This window comes from Melopsittacus undulatus, chromosome 4 (assembly GCF_012275295.1).
Source record: "Melopsittacus undulatus isolate bMelUnd1 chromosome 4, bMelUnd1.mat.Z, whole genome shotgun sequence".
Taxonomy (NCBI): Eukaryota; Metazoa; Chordata; class Aves; order Psittaciformes; family Psittaculidae; genus Melopsittacus; species Melopsittacus undulatus.
The window spans coordinates 29,329,885-29,345,607 of NC_047530.1; the positions used below are offsets into that span (position 1 = coordinate 29,329,885).

The following is a 15,723-nucleotide window of genomic DNA, read 5'->3' on the forward strand; positions in this document are numbered from 1 at the left end:
CCTCAAATTTTTACAGTGGAACCACCAATTAGCCTTGAAAATTATGTAACTTTACATTAAATTGTCAATTGAGCTATAGTTTATAAAGCATTTTTGCAATCTGCAGAGCATAATCTCTTTAGAGAAAAAGAAGGAAGTGCAATAAGTGAAATGTTTTGTGTTACTGTAGAATTTTCAAAATGGAAAACTGAACCTGTAAATTTCATAGATATTTAAAAATGAACATAGATTCTTTACAGGCCCACGTTGTAAATTATTCATTACCCAAGAAATGGAAAAATGTCATTTAAGTGTCAGAAAGATTATACTTTGAGATGCAGTGGGTGTGTCCATAATGCTGTGCTAAACCACGCCAGCTAAAAGTGAATTAAAAATTATATAACAACACAAAAGGATTAAAACACCCTTAAGAAATTTCAGGTTGACTGCTTTACCTTTACATGTCAAGAAAAAATCATGAAATAAAAATAAACCAACATATTTCTGTGGTATTAAAAAAAATATCATCTGAGAATAAGCAGGCTATAAAAAATACTCATGATAAGAGTAACAAGTCAGTCTGAAGACTGCAAAGTAGCTAATACCACTTTCTGACGTTACAGATTGCAGGTCTGTTTCTCCAGTGGTACTGATACACTAATAAGAATCTGGTTTAATGCCATGACTTTTCGAAGTGTAATCATAGAGACCTGCTTGTAAGTAGCCAAGACTCTTACGAAACACAGTCTTACATTGTTTATATCACTTTTGTCCTATTTCAGTTTAAAGTTTGATAATGACAATGGGTGGTGGCTTGCACAGGTTCATAGGCCAAAAAAGTGCAGGGGTCACTACCTAACACTGCTGGGCATATTTTTTTAGATGCTGTCACTTACCCAAAGCTACTGCTGCTCTAACAGGAACAGCAGGGTAACTTGAAACACGAACCAGCCCACAGGCTGCCTTTACTGATACATAATGGAAACTAATCTAAACTAATTATAATCTAACAAACCCTTTGTGTACTATGCCTTGCCCTTGTATGAATACAGTTAGAGAGGTTTGTTAATGTAAATACGGTATAAAATGCCCTGCTGTTTAATCATCAAACTGATTTGAAATTCTGCCAAGAAACTTCTGTGAAAAGCATAAACTTTGACTTTCTAACCAGGTCTTTCTGTTATACTTGTGATGTTTCATTTGAAGAATCAATTAATGATTCTTTCTCTCCCCATCTGCTATGAATCATTTCAAAGCACAGAAGTGCTCTGTGTATCATTCCAAAAAGGAAGTGCTTTCTGTGTTTTCAGACAGAGGCTCATCCAGCAAATTAAGATTTGACTTTAGATTTGAAATACAGTGTATTTGCCTTTGAAGTTTGCGCACTTTTAGATGAGTGCTGCAAATAGAAATTTAAATTAGTTTCTATTAGTTTTCTCTCTGCTGCATGAAGCAGCTAGCCTATGTTCAAGATCCTGCAGATTGCGTCAGGATGAGAAACTGATGATAGAATCAATGTATCTTTGATGCAATCTTGTTTACATGCAAAAAAGACATACAACGTTTAGTTTCTCCCCGTATATTAAGAACAAATAACAGAAAGCAACTACCAGTTCTAAAGCAGATGTTTCAGACAGGGCTGCATGTTAGTGTGGCATACCTTGCACAGCCTCCCTGAACTTCCACCACTGCATTTGTAGTATTTTACACTCAGCATCTGCTCTGGGACAAAATACAGTTCTTCTCAGATGGAGAAATGTGGGCAAAGACTAGAGAACAGTTCACACCAGGGCCCTGCCCTTTCATGGGCACAATTTATGCAAGATCTCAGCTCTTAAGACTTTTTCATCCTGCAAAGAATGAAGCCTCAGACCTTCACACACCCTTCCAACCCCTTGTAATACCTACATACCCTGCTCCATCATCTTACAATAATACATGATCAACAAGCATTAGAACAGCCACCTGTCGTGGTTTAAAACCCAACCACAGTCTCTCTCTCACCCCCCCCAGTCTTTCTTTCCTTCCCCCCCTCCTCCCCACATCCCGGAGGGATGGGGAGGAGAATCAAAAGAATTTAACTCCCATGGGTTGAGATAAGAACAGTCCAGTAACTAACGTATAACACAAACCACTGCTGCTTCCACCAATAATAACAATGATAAGGGAATATAAAAAAGGGAAGAGAATACGATACCACCTGCTGAAACAAGCCCGACCCAGAAGAGAGTGAGCCCTTCCAGGGAACTCCCAGTTACCTCCCTGGGCATGACGTGCTGTGGTATGGAATACCTCTTTGGCTAGTTTGGGTCAGGTGTCCTGTCTCTGCTTCCTCCCGGCTTCCCTTCCTCCCTGGAAGAGCATGAGACTCACAAAGTCCTTGATCAGAGCAAACATTACTTAGCAACAACTAAAAAACATTGGTTTTACCAGCTCTGTTCCCAGGCTGAAAGTCAAAACACAGTGCTGCACCAGCTACTAAGAAGGAAAAAAATTGACTGCTACTGCTATACCCAGGACAGTATCCACCCTTATTCCATACCATTCACGTCATGCTCAGATCCCACATTTTCAATATACCATTGTTCTTATATATATATATATAAATCTGCATACACACAGACAGAGAGAAAGAGATCATTTCTTAGTGCATGGACCAATCCCTATAATGCTGCTGAGTCCATTTGGTCCATGATGTCAGGTTCCATCCCTTGTAACAGCCTTTCGGAGCAGGAGAGGCTGTGTGCAGTGTTTGATCATTGCCTGCTGATGCTGATCATTCCTTTACTGCAGAACTCGTCTGCTTCTACCAAAGTTCATTCTCTGTTGGGATGATGGCTGGAGGGAAGTCAGGGCCAGTAGCTGGTGACCTGAAGACATCTAGTTGATGGGCTATAAAAGTATTACACAGCGGGCAACAGCATACAATTAAGTTCATCGCCTATTTTCCCCTAAAATCAAATCCCCTTGAGGTATATGTTGGACTTCCCCATTTTCCCACTTTACCCACCAAGTATATTCGGGTCCCTGAGCAACAGCAATCCCACGAGTGGATTTGCCTTTACCTGAAGCAGGAATAACCCAGACTGTCTTCCCCAGCAAATTCATGTGCACCATAGGAACTTTGTCCCCCTCTACAATATGTAAAAGTTCTGACTGGGCTGGGCCAGCCCTGTTGACAGATCCTCTAGTGTTGAGCAACCAGGTGACCTTTGGTGTGTATCCCAACCCTTGAAAGTTCCCCCACCCATTGCTCTCAGTGTAGTTTTTAACAGCCCATTGTACCGTTCGATTTTCCCAGAGGCTGGTGCATGGTAGGGGATGTGATATACCCACTCAATGCCATGCTCTTTAGCCCAAGTGCCTATAAGGTTGTTCCAAAAATGAGTCCCATTGTCTGACTCAGTTCTCTCTGGGGTGCCATGTCGCCACAAAATCTGTTTCTCAAGGCCCAGGATAGTGTTCTGGGCAGTGGCGTGGGGCACAGAGTACGTTTCTAGCCATCTGGTGGTTGCTTCCACCATGGTACGAACATGGCGCTTGCCTTGGCGGGTTGGTGGGAGTGTGATATAGTCAATCTGGAGGCCTCCCCCTATTTATACTTCAGCCATCATCCTCCATACCAATAGAGTCTTTAAACATTTGGCTTGTTTAATTGCAGCACATATCTCACACTCATGAATAACCTGGGTAATAGTGTCCATTGTTAAGTCCACCCCTCGATCACGGGCCCATCTGTATGTTGCATCTCTACCCTGATGGCCTGAAGTGTCATGGGCCCATGGGGCCAAAAATAATTCACCTTTATGTTGCCAATCTAAGTCCATCTGAGCCACTTCAATCTTGGCAGCTTTATCCACTTGTTGGTTGTTCTGGTGTTCCTCAGTGGCCTGACTCTCGGGTACATGGGCATCTACATGGCGTACCTTCACCACCAGGTTCTGCACCCGGGCAGCGATACCTTGCCACAGTGCAGCAGCCTAAACAGGTTTACCTCTGCGTTGCCAGTTGCTCTGCTTCCATTGCTGCAACCACCCCCATAGGGCATTTGCCACCATCCATGACTCAGTACAGAGATAAAGTACTGGCCACTTTCCTCATTCAGCAATGTCCAAGGCCAGCTGGATGGCTTTCACCTCGGCAAACTGACTTGATTCACCCTCTCCTTCAGCAGTTTCTGCAACTTGTGGTTGAGGACTCCATACGGCTGCCTTCCATCTCCGATGCTTTCCCACAATATGGCAGGACCCATCAGTGAACAAGGCATACTGCTTTTCACTTTCTGGCAATTTATTATATGGTGGGGCCTCTTCAGCATGCATCACCTCCTCTTCTGGTGACATTCCGAAATCTTTGCCCTTTGGCCAGTCCATGATGACTTCTAGAATGCCTGGACGACTGGGATTTCCTATTCGAGCTCATTATGTAATTAGTGCAGCCCATTTACTCCATGTAGCATCAGTTGCATGATGTGTAGAGGAGACCCTGCCTTTAAACATCCAGCCCAGCAAGGGCAACAGGGGTGCCAGGAGGAGTTGTGCTTCAGTGCCAATCACTTCCAAAGCAGGTCAAACCCCTTCATAGGCTGCCAGTATCTCTTTCTCCATTGGGGTATAGCTGGCCTCAGATACTTTATATCCCCGACTCCAAAAGCCAAGGGGTCGACTTTGAGTCTCCCCTGGAGCTTTCTGCCAGAGGCTCCAGGTAGAACCATTCTCCCCAGCTGCAGTATACATTTTCTACATCTGGGCCGGTCCGGACTTGTCCAAGGGCCACTGCATGAACTATCTTGAGTTTAATTTGCTCTAAGGCTTGTTGTTTCTCAGGGCCCCATTTAAAATAATTCTTTTTCTGGGTCACATGATAGAGGGGGCTTGCAATCAAACTGTAATTTGGGATGTGCATTCTCCAGAACCCCACAGCACCCCCGAAAGCTTGCGTTTCTTTCTTATTAGTTGGTGGAGACATTGCTGTTATCTTGTTGATCACATCTGTGGGAATCTGTCTATGTCCATCTTGCCATTTTATTCCCCAAAGTTGAATCTCCTGTGCAGGTCCCTTGACCTTACTCTGTTTTATGGCAAAACTAGCTTTTAGCAGGATTTGGATTATTTTCCTCCCTTTCTCAAAGACTTCTTCTGCTGTATCACCCCACACAATAATGTCATCAATGTATTGCAGGTGTTCTGGAGCTTGCCCCTGTTCCAGTGCAGTCTGGATCAGTCCGTGGCAAATGATAGGGCTGTGTTTCCACCCCTGGGGCAGTCGGTTCCAAGTGAACTGGACACCCCTCCAAGTAAAAGTGAACTGTGGCCTGAACTCTGCTGCCAAAGGAATTGAGAAAAATGCATTGGCAATATCAATCATGGCATACCACTTGGCTGCCTTTGACTCTAATTCATACTGAAGTTCTAGCATGTCTGGTACAACTGCACTCAATGGTGGTGTGACTTCATTCAGGCCACGATAGTCTACTGTTAGTCTCCACTCTCCGTTAGAATTTTGCACTGGCCATATGGGACTGTTAAAGGCTGAGCGGGTCCTGCTGATCACTCCCTGACTCTCCAGTCTACAGATCAGCCTATGGATGGGAATCAAGGAGTTTCGATTGGTGCGATATTGCCGCCGGTGCACTGTTGTGGTCGCATTTGGCACTTGTTGTTCTTCGACATTCAGCAACCTCACAACCGAAAGATCCTCTGAGAGACCAGACAGGGTGGACAGCTGCTCAATTTCCTCAGTCTTCAAAGCAGCAATACCAAAAGCCCAACGGTACCCCTTTGGGTCTTTGAAGTACCCTCTCCTGAGGTAGTCTATGCCGAGGATGCATGGAACCTCTGGACCGGTCACAATGGGGTGCTTTTGTCATTTCCTCCCAGTCAGGCTGATTTCAGCCTCCAGTACAGTCAATTCTCGGGATCCTCCTACCACGCCAGAAATATAGATGGGTTCCAACCCTTGACAGCTCTATGGCATCAGGGTACACTGTGCACTGGTATCTGTTAGAGCCTTATACTTCTGTGGGACTGATGTGCCAGGCCATCTGATCCACACAGTCAAGTAAATCTGATTGTCCCCTACCTCCACCTGGCTGGAGGCAGGGCCCCTCTAATAGTCATCACGACGCTGGACACTTAAGTTGTGTTGAAAGGGATTATTCTTTGTTCTCACAGGAGCTGGAGTAAAATCAGCTCTTCCGCTCCATCTGGGAACCTGCTCACCAGAGACTGAAGCTGCAGCTCTCATGGGACGTTCAGTCTTGGCCCTTGCTCTCCTCTTCAATTCACCTACCCACTCCTCCAAGGCTGAAGTAGGTTTTCCATCCCACTTCGTCATGTCTTCTCCGTGAACCTGCAGGTAAAACCATAGGGTGGCCTGGGGTGTGTACTTTCTATATTTTCTCTCTAGAACAATAGGACGTCTTTTGTTAATAGCTGAGACGTGTGTTGGCACACGTGAGGAGCTGGATAAATCAGATAGAACGTCCCTCAATTGTTTGAGATCCTGGGACAGTTTTTCCACAGCTGAGATGATGGAAGGGGTGAGATTGTCTTCGAACTCTCGGAGTTGATGAATCATTTCATCCACTGTTAGTGGTACTATGTCATTCCATGTTACTGTTGCAAATGAATGGGCATATGATGACGGTGCAGTCCGTGTAAGTTTTCACCACATGGGTCATGTACATTCGACTTCACTTGGGCCTATGTGTATATCCCCGTTATTCAGCTTGATGTGATAGATCATCTCTACAATGGCTGATTCCCTCAGAGACTGGATGCCTGTGTCTAAAGTAGTCCACTTGGCCGGACAACTCATAACACTGTCCTTGTATAGAAACCTTTCTTTCACAGCTGCCAAGAGCCACCTCCAAAGACTGAGGGACTTTTTCTCTCTTGCAATTGCTTTGTCAATTCCCCCTTCTCTAGCAAGTGATCTCAGCTGCTTGGCTTCTGTACCTTCTACTTTGTGATCATCGGCCCCATTATCCCAGCATTGGAGCAACTAGGTGATGATGTGCTCCCCTGATTGATGGGTAAAATCTTTTCACGTATTCCATAGCTCAGTTGAGGTTCAAGGTCAAGAAGTCACCTCTTCTTCTTCTTCTTTGTCATGTGATGATGACTCCTGATCAAATGCTGGACCAGGTGGTGAGTACATTGTTTCTTCATCTTGCCTCACCCTTCTTGCCTCCTTTTTGTTTTTAATCTTGTGTACAGGAGCAACCGATATTGGTATGAATTGGTTCTCTGGTTCAGCTGCAGTGATTATCACTGTGGTTTGAGTAGCAACTGCACTTGTCGCTGGGGGTGGTGTAGCTGCTGTGCTTGGAGCTGGAGTAGCTGTGCTTTGCCCTCAGATCCAGGGACATTTTTTTCTTTTTGAAGGCATTGGATAGTGTTGAACAAGGTCCTGTAGGCATAGGCCAAGCCCCAGCATGTTGCCATGATTTGTCCATCTCTGGTATAGCCAGAATGACAACACACCTCATTTAAGTGTTTCACTAATTCTTACGGATTTTGCACTTGTTCAGTGGTGAAATTCCAAAGTACTGGAGGGGCCCACTGACCTAGATGCTTTCCCATACTATCCCACATACCCTGCCACTCATGGCTGTCCAGCCTCAGGGAAAATCTTTTGGTCCTCCTATATCATCATTTAATCTCAGACAAGGCTGAAACCTGACTCTACTTAACTCTTGAAATCATACAAAATGGTTGTGGGCAAAACACACTGTATGCGAGCCAACATGGTGATCCCCATCACAATCAGCAGACAGGTCTCAACAGTATTAAAAGGCCATTAAAAAACTTCAAAACTGTCTGGGGGGGAGTGGGGGTGGGACAGACTGGGAGGGTAAAAGAATGTCTCCTTCACAGGTTGACCACCAGAGAAGGATTAAAAAGATGTGCAATTGCTAAGCACTTTTATTATATACCTCCCAAAGTATAAAGGTGGTGACCACACTGGGAACATAAACCAGATCAGTTTCATGATCAATGCTTCTATTGTATTACGAGTCATTATCATAAAGTACAATGAGACAAGAACCTTAGGCCAAGCCCCACACTTGAAAAACACCCAGGCATGACATGCTGTGGTATGGAATACCTCTTTGGCTAGTTTGGGTCAGGTGTCCTGTCTCTGCTTCCTCCCGGCCTCCCCTCCTCCCTGGAAGAGCATGAGACTCACAAAATCCTTGGCCAGAGTAAACATTACTTAGCAACAACTAAAAAGCATTGGTGTTATCAGCTCTGTTCCCAGGCTGAAAGTCAAAACACAGTGCTGCACCAGCTACTAAGAAAGAGAAAAATTGACTGCTACTGCTAAACCCAGGACACCACCTCATTTACATGCACCCTCAGCAAGGGTACACATAACAGGCGATGAAGACCTTTATCAAGATTTAAAAATGCCACTTTCATGCCTTTGACTCTGCTGACAAGAATATTGGCCAGCTGCAGTAAGAGAGACAGCAAATGATCTACCAGAGGTTGTTTTCATATACGATTAAAAGTGCTTATTCAACTTCAAGAAACTGAAAACAACCCAAGAGGGTGGTACTTTTAGTTTTCCAATCTACACTGAGCTACAGAAGATTTTTAGAATTGCTCCACAATACTTTGGGCTGTGTCCAGCCACTAGTTCTCCATCTTGGCCTCTTCTGGCAGTGAGACAGATAAAGGATGCAGGGAGGGCTTTGCCTACAAGCCACCAGTGCCAGCCTCTCCCTTGCCCCCTGAAGCAGCACTGGCCAGTTAGCAGAGTACTGCGCATTGGAGCTGAGATTATGAGTACTGGCTGGATAAAAATTCCAAAAGTTAGACATTTTTTTTCTTCCCAGTCTTATTCATGCAAAATGAAAATGGAAGTCCATAGGACAAAGTCCAGTGGCTTATACTGTTTCGTTTGTAAGGCAGCAGCAACAGGTGCTTATTTTGATAAGAAAGTATGTCACCGCCTAGGTTACACCCATTTGCATCATGCATAGTCATAGGACTGACAGTATGCCCACTTCTCCCAAGGAATTCCATCTGGAGGTAAGCAGGTGAGTGATGTTCTGCTCCCTACACACCACAAATATAGTGTCATGCTCCTGAAAAAAAAAAAAATGTGCCATGCTCCTGCTGTCAGGTCATTCAGGCTCACCCAGAATATGCAATTTCTTTCGCATTCACATCTGCAAGCAGGTGCCAAGTCACTACATCTGTTGCTCCTCATCAAGCAATTCTGCAACTGCAAGCAAATGCAGCCCATGCATGTACACAGACAGAGTGTCCTTGAAATGCGTGTGTCTCAGAAGGCTGTGTCTGGGGAACCTCTAGTAAATTGTACCTCTCCAAACACTACTAGGAACAAACATCTTTGCCTCCACAAATATCTATGATGGAGATGCTGACTTCCACAGTTCTGATGCTTCCTTCAGGTCTTAGACCAAGAAGTACTGTGAACAGCTCAAAAGGACTGAGTATCATTTCCCTGATGGAACTAGCTTAAGCAGTGTTATTTCGATAACCAGGTGAATCAGTGGCAGGCTCTGCAAGAATGCCTCACTGCAACTTCTAAGAGTAAGTGTAGATCGTAGATTCACAGAATAGTTTGGGTTGGAAGAGACCTTCAAAGGTCATCTACTCCTGCAATGAGCAGGGACATCTTCAACTAGATCAGGTTGCCCAGAACCACAGCATGTGGATGGTTCTGATACTGTCAGTCTGTTATGGTATCCTCAGAGTGTCACCACTGGTGACAGCAGCACCATGGCTGTACAGCAAGTGCAAGGGAGACGTTTAGGAGCTTTGCTAGGCTTGAGTCCTAACACAGGTCATGTGAAGAACTTCTCATGCAAGTTTCTGTTTACAGTCTAGATCAGGTATCAGATTACTAAATGCTGTCATACTGTTAGCTGTTCAGTGGCTTATACAACACACTACTGTGTTCAAACCAGTTATAGTAGAGTCTGACTATTTCAAAGTGTCACAGACTATAACTCTGTGTGCGGTTTCAGCAAACTCAAAATGTTGAAAAAGATACACAGCTCACCTTTCTGGCTCCTAGAATTAATTCTTATCTTTTATTCCTTTTCTCTATGTTCAGTGGGTAAATAGAGTAGCACCTGTAGATCTACCATCCTCGTACCTTTTAGCAGTATTAAAATATAATTTTTAAAAAAGCAGCTTGGTGTTAAAGAGATGACTCACAGTGCTGCAGCATCAGTTAGGTGACTTGAAAGAGATGTTCATGTCATCATTTTGATTTTCATTACCAAACAATAAGGGCTAAAAATGTCTTGCACATTTTATATCACATTTTATATTTTTTAAATATAAAGAAGCTACAGAGATTGGTGCGTATGTGCTGTACTTCCAAAATTCCATTTTAATACAGATTTGAGCCAGTATTTTGTATAGAAGCAACAGAACAAAATTTAAGCTATTGTGCTTTTTTGTTTATTTATTTTGGGTTTTGTCCCCAGATATGGTTGAGATAATATGCACAAAACCTTGCCTCAAAGCTTACAACTTGAGGACTCAAACCTGTACTACTATGAACATGAGTAACAGGGATGAGTAGATAAGTAGTCCTCTTGAGTTCAAGGACAGATAAAGTGCTTAAACATTTGTTGTATTGTACTTCATCTGCATAAGTGTTTGCATACAAGCCATATACTATATACAGATAAATTATATAGTACACAGTAAAGAAAGATGTGACAGAAAAGTTAGTTTAAACACAGAAAAATGTATCAGCAATGCACATAAGCAACATACATTGTTTTTTCAAACACATGTATGGAACAAGATAACAGCCTTGATATAAAAGTAAGTTATAAAGTTATAATTAGTATCGATGAACCATACAGTTTGGAAATAAAGTTTAGCTCTATTCTCTTTTTCCTTTTTTCTTTTGTTTTTTTGTCTGTTTAGCAACTACTGATCCTTTTTTTTCTGTTTCCTATATACATGCCACATGGATAATTGCAATAATGTACCTTAACATTCTGTATTCCACCTATTTAGAAGGGGGCTTTAAGATACTAAGTTTTGAAGAACCATTTTTGTCCTTGGATTTTTTTTTACTTATTATATATCCTAAGTATAGATAGTATGCCAAGTTTTGTTTTATTTTGTTTTAAAACAGGAAAAGACTCTTGGCTTGTTGGAGCATTAAGTTTCAATCTGGCTGAATTTCTTCCTTCTCTGAAATGGATTTTTACTTTCCATTTCATCACAGTGCCTTAAGAGCTTTATGGTATGGGTTAATACATGAATAAAGTAAAAATAATTCAAAATATTATAACAACAGTATTCTCCAGAAAATAGGATTACCGCTACATCAAGCCCAGTATCCTCACATTGATAGTGGTCAATAATGCATACCTAACGAAGATGCATACCTAAATTCACACCTAAATTCAGAGCAGACATTGACAAAGCTTAGCTGGGATATCCTTCTTGTATTCCATCACCTGTGGTTAAGGAACTTTGGAGCTAAGGGTGATTTCTTTGTTTGTAGAGTTTAATGTAAAAACTGATAGTCAAGTGGACTTTATCTCATATAACTGCAGTTTGCAGCATATCATATGGATTCCACTAGTTATCTCCTAAATTAATTTACTTGGGCAACTGTCTATCCAGACAAAGGCCAGGAACTTTGCATGGATTGTTTTATCAAGATTCTAGGTCCAAATTTAAACTATCATTATATTGGAATGCAATCTACAAACACAGACATTCCTTTCACCGTAATTCCATAAATACATTTCTTTTTGAGACATGCATCTTAGAAGAGTGTTCCAAATACAATTAATTAGCAGTTAGTTACGGGCAGTGTCTTCTCCCAGAGAAGGGTCAGTCTACACTGTATATGCAGTGAAAAAATACAAGACAAAAGCACTCAGCAGCTTGCATTATCGGCTCTAAGTCTAAATGTACAATTAAAATAGAGCATTCACATTTGCTAAAACTGAACTGTGAAAAGCTATCGGTTTTGTTTCAAAATGATTAGTCAATGTGTGGGATTTGGATTGTGAGGGGAAAAAAAAGTAGTGACTTTGGTTCAAACACAGTTTAATATTTATGTAGCTTCTCTTTTAATCAGTATGAAGACAGATTTTTGGGACTGCGAGTATTTAGGATCAGAATTTCTGGACAGAACAAGATAAATCTATAAAAACAAACCAAAAAAAATCATACAGAGCAGGGTGTATTGTATGGTATATTGCTATATCATACCTATCGGAGTATTTTTAGTATGCAAAGATGGAAGCACATTACAATCTGAACATCGGCTGAAGGTGTTTCTCACTACAGAAAGGAGAGAAAGGATTTTAAGCAGCTAAAAGGAAGATGAACAGGCATCAGTTACTAGAACTTGGTGTGATTTCCAGAGAGACTGATCAAGCAAAAGAAAGCTGCCATTAAAAACAAATAGTTACTACTACTAAAATATGTGAAAAGATGATGGTAGCTAACAACCATCATTAGCATTCTCTACTGATAGATTTTTATAATAGAAATCTCTATTCTCATAATACTTTTCTTTGTAAATTAACCAACTTTGACATAGACATTTGGTATACAAGGCTAATTTTGAGTCTGTTAAGTACTTCAAACTGCAGATGTATGAGATATGCAATCATCATGTCCATGAGAAAATTGTCAGAAATAATGCAAGTTCACTGGAGCATGAAAATACAAGACTAGAAAGAAGTGAGACTTTCCTGCTTGACACAAAAAATACAGTTTACCAGAAGTCATATAAAAGAATATGAAACTCTCTATAAAAACCAGCAAATCTGTGTCCTCCTGATCAAACAATAAACATGTTTGGAATTTTTTGTTTGGTGATTTGGTTGTTTTTTTTTTTCTGTTTACTGGAAAGTTTTATGCCCAAGCATTCTGAGTAGACCCAGCTTCAGCCTGGAAAATATTACAGAATATTTTCCACTCCCTTTGAAGAAGGAAACTCTTGTGATCAGTACTTGGTTTCAGACCCAAGGAAAAACAAAAAAAAGTGTGTGCATACATATATATAACATAAATGCATTAATTCCATGGTTGAGCACATAAAGCAAACTGTTCTCCATTGAAGAGTTATTTCAAGACTGCATAAATGTAACAGAATAAAAGACAGTCCAAAATTAATATCTTACAGTTCAAAGAATAGAATGATTTGCATGTGACTTTTCCATGGTTACTAAGTATACAAAAGAAAATATGCAAACCAGTGTATTAAGTGGGCACTGTTTGAATAGAATCTATGTATATTAAAAATAGCTAAGAATATTAACAGAAATGCTGCTACCTTCAGTGGCCTTGGGTTCATGAACTCTGCAGAAGTCACATATGTCAATTATCTTAAACAGGAATAGAGAGGACCCCATGCTTATAGATGGCTTCTTTTGCTCCTGATAGAAATTTATTTTTTATGGACAACTAATTTCTGGCCGTGTTGTGGTTTACCATTACAGTAATTATCAGCTTCAGTGAAGAAGTCGAAGTTTGCCCAGTTTTCAGTCGTGCTCAAAGGACTTTCATCATAGCCTATTAATGAGAAATTTTTGGGGCAGCTTTTTGATCTGGGTCTGTGTATTGCTCAGCACCAAGGAATGCTGATACATAGCAAGGGCTCTTCAGCATTACTGCAGTGTGATGCAATCTCTTACCTGCACTGAACACTTGTCCTGTAACTAAAACTGTAAGCATATATTTTCAATTCTGCTGAAATAACCTCAATACCCTATATAACATAATAACATTTAGAATTAATTCATTAAATATTTTTGTAATAAATCAGAATACATTTGTGGTTTCTTTGAAACAGCTTATGAATATTGCAAGTAACTTGACTGCTGGTGTATTTACTGCATGAGTAAATAATAATAGGTAGATGCAAGACACGTAAATAACCAGGAAAGATGAGAAATAAGCCTCTCTGAAGTACTTAGCTAAATATTAGCAATGAGCATTCTGTGAACACAGGACAGCAAGATTATTAATAAGATAGGCAGATTTCCTTAAATGTTTGGGGTTTATTGTTATTCTAGGCAAAGCTCTGTTTTAAGAAGACTGTATGATTTCTGTATGGGTCACTTTTAAGAAACTCAACAGAAATAAAGTTTCCAAAACCAAACAGAACAGCCAAAATAGATTGAATTGTAGCCCAAAACTTCAACTGCATAAGAGGATGCACTGTTAAGTTTCAACCCAGAGAGGTAAATGCATTAAAAGGAAGAGACAAGTGATGATGTGAAGATGTGCAGCATCACCTGCAGCTGTGACAATAGCATCCTTGACTCTGTAATTGAAGATGAATGCTGCTGCTACTGTAGCAGAGGCATGGAGTGGGGAAGAAGGCTGCTCTCCTGGGGTGTGTGGGTAGGGTGAGAAGGCATTTACTTCTGCAGAGAAAGGGAGGCACTGGGAAGATTAGGCAACTGCTGCTTTAGAGGAGGAATGATTACTCTTTCATGGGATGTCTCCAGTCAGAAAGGGTACATAAAAGGCAAGAGAAAGCATGACCCTGATCTGGCTTGAAGCATAGGGTTAAATAAGGGATTAATACTCTGTGTTTGTCAAAAGCAGGAAGAGTAACATTTTTTGCAGAAAAAATGTTTTTTTTTCTGGTTTCTTTGTGCTTGTTTTGGGTGGGACAGAGTTTTCTTTACAGTAGTTAATGTGGGGCTACGTTTTAGATTTGTGCTGAAAACAGTGTTGACAATGCAGAGACACTTCCATTACTGCTGAGTAGGCCTTACACAGAGTGAAGGCATTTTTGGCTTCTCAGAGCACCACACCAGCAAGAGGGCTGGGGGTACACAAGAAGTTTGGAGGGGACACAGCTGGGACAGCTGACTCCAACTGACCAAAGGGATATTCCATGCCACAGGACATCATGCTCAGCAATAAAATCTGGGAGAAGAAAGAAGCAGGGAATGTTCAGAGTAATTGGATTTGTCTTTCCAAGTAACTGTTCTGTGTGGTAGAGCCCTGCTGTCTTGGAGGTGGCTGAACACCTGCCTGCCAGTGGGTCATGGTGAATTAACTAATTGCTTTGCTTGCACAATGAATGAATTAGTTGCTTTTGCTTTACCTATTGAGCTGTCTTTATCTCTTGTTTTCCAACTTCTACTCTCCTCATTCTCTCCCCAGTCCTGATGGGGGTGAAGTGAGCAAGCAGCTGTGTGGAGCTTAGATGCTGGCTGCCTTTAAACCATGACACCCTTCATCTCCTCTCTCCCTACCCATCAAAAGGTAGTGCTCCAGGACTGCAGTGGATTCATGTTCAACCCCAAACAGTTCATAATTCTGTTGCTTTATTACTTGTTATCCAAAAGCAATTATTTTGTCTTGTGTAACCAAACCAGTAGCTCATGCTTGTCTACTGTCTTCAATCACATAGCTTTCTAAAGAAAAATATTGTCACACAGTGGAACAGTTTAACCATTTTATTTATCTAAAGACTTGAGAAAATAATGGAAAGCATAACAATTCACTACCACCTAAAACCAAATCTTTTTATGGGAAGACATTGTAAAGCCATGTTGCAGATATGTGTTATTCAGAGAATGCATGATTAAGTTGAATTCACACCCTACCTTCTCTACATATTACAAGTAATTCTAAGAATCTGAGGGGTTTGCCTCATTTGACTCCCCACTAGAGTCATTGGAACATTGAGTCCAATGGGAAGCAAATCAGTTACTACAGAGTTTCTATAATGATATTTGGTGTAATAAAACCT

General features: G+C 41.3%; 1 protein-coding gene across 4 annotated transcripts in view; it reads right to left on the reverse strand.

The window, feature by feature from the left end:
* Window positions 1-15,723, reverse strand: part of DGLUCY (D-glutamate cyclase) — a 53,339-nt gene that overhangs the window by 31,066 nt on the left and 6,550 nt on the right. The window lies entirely within an intron of this gene.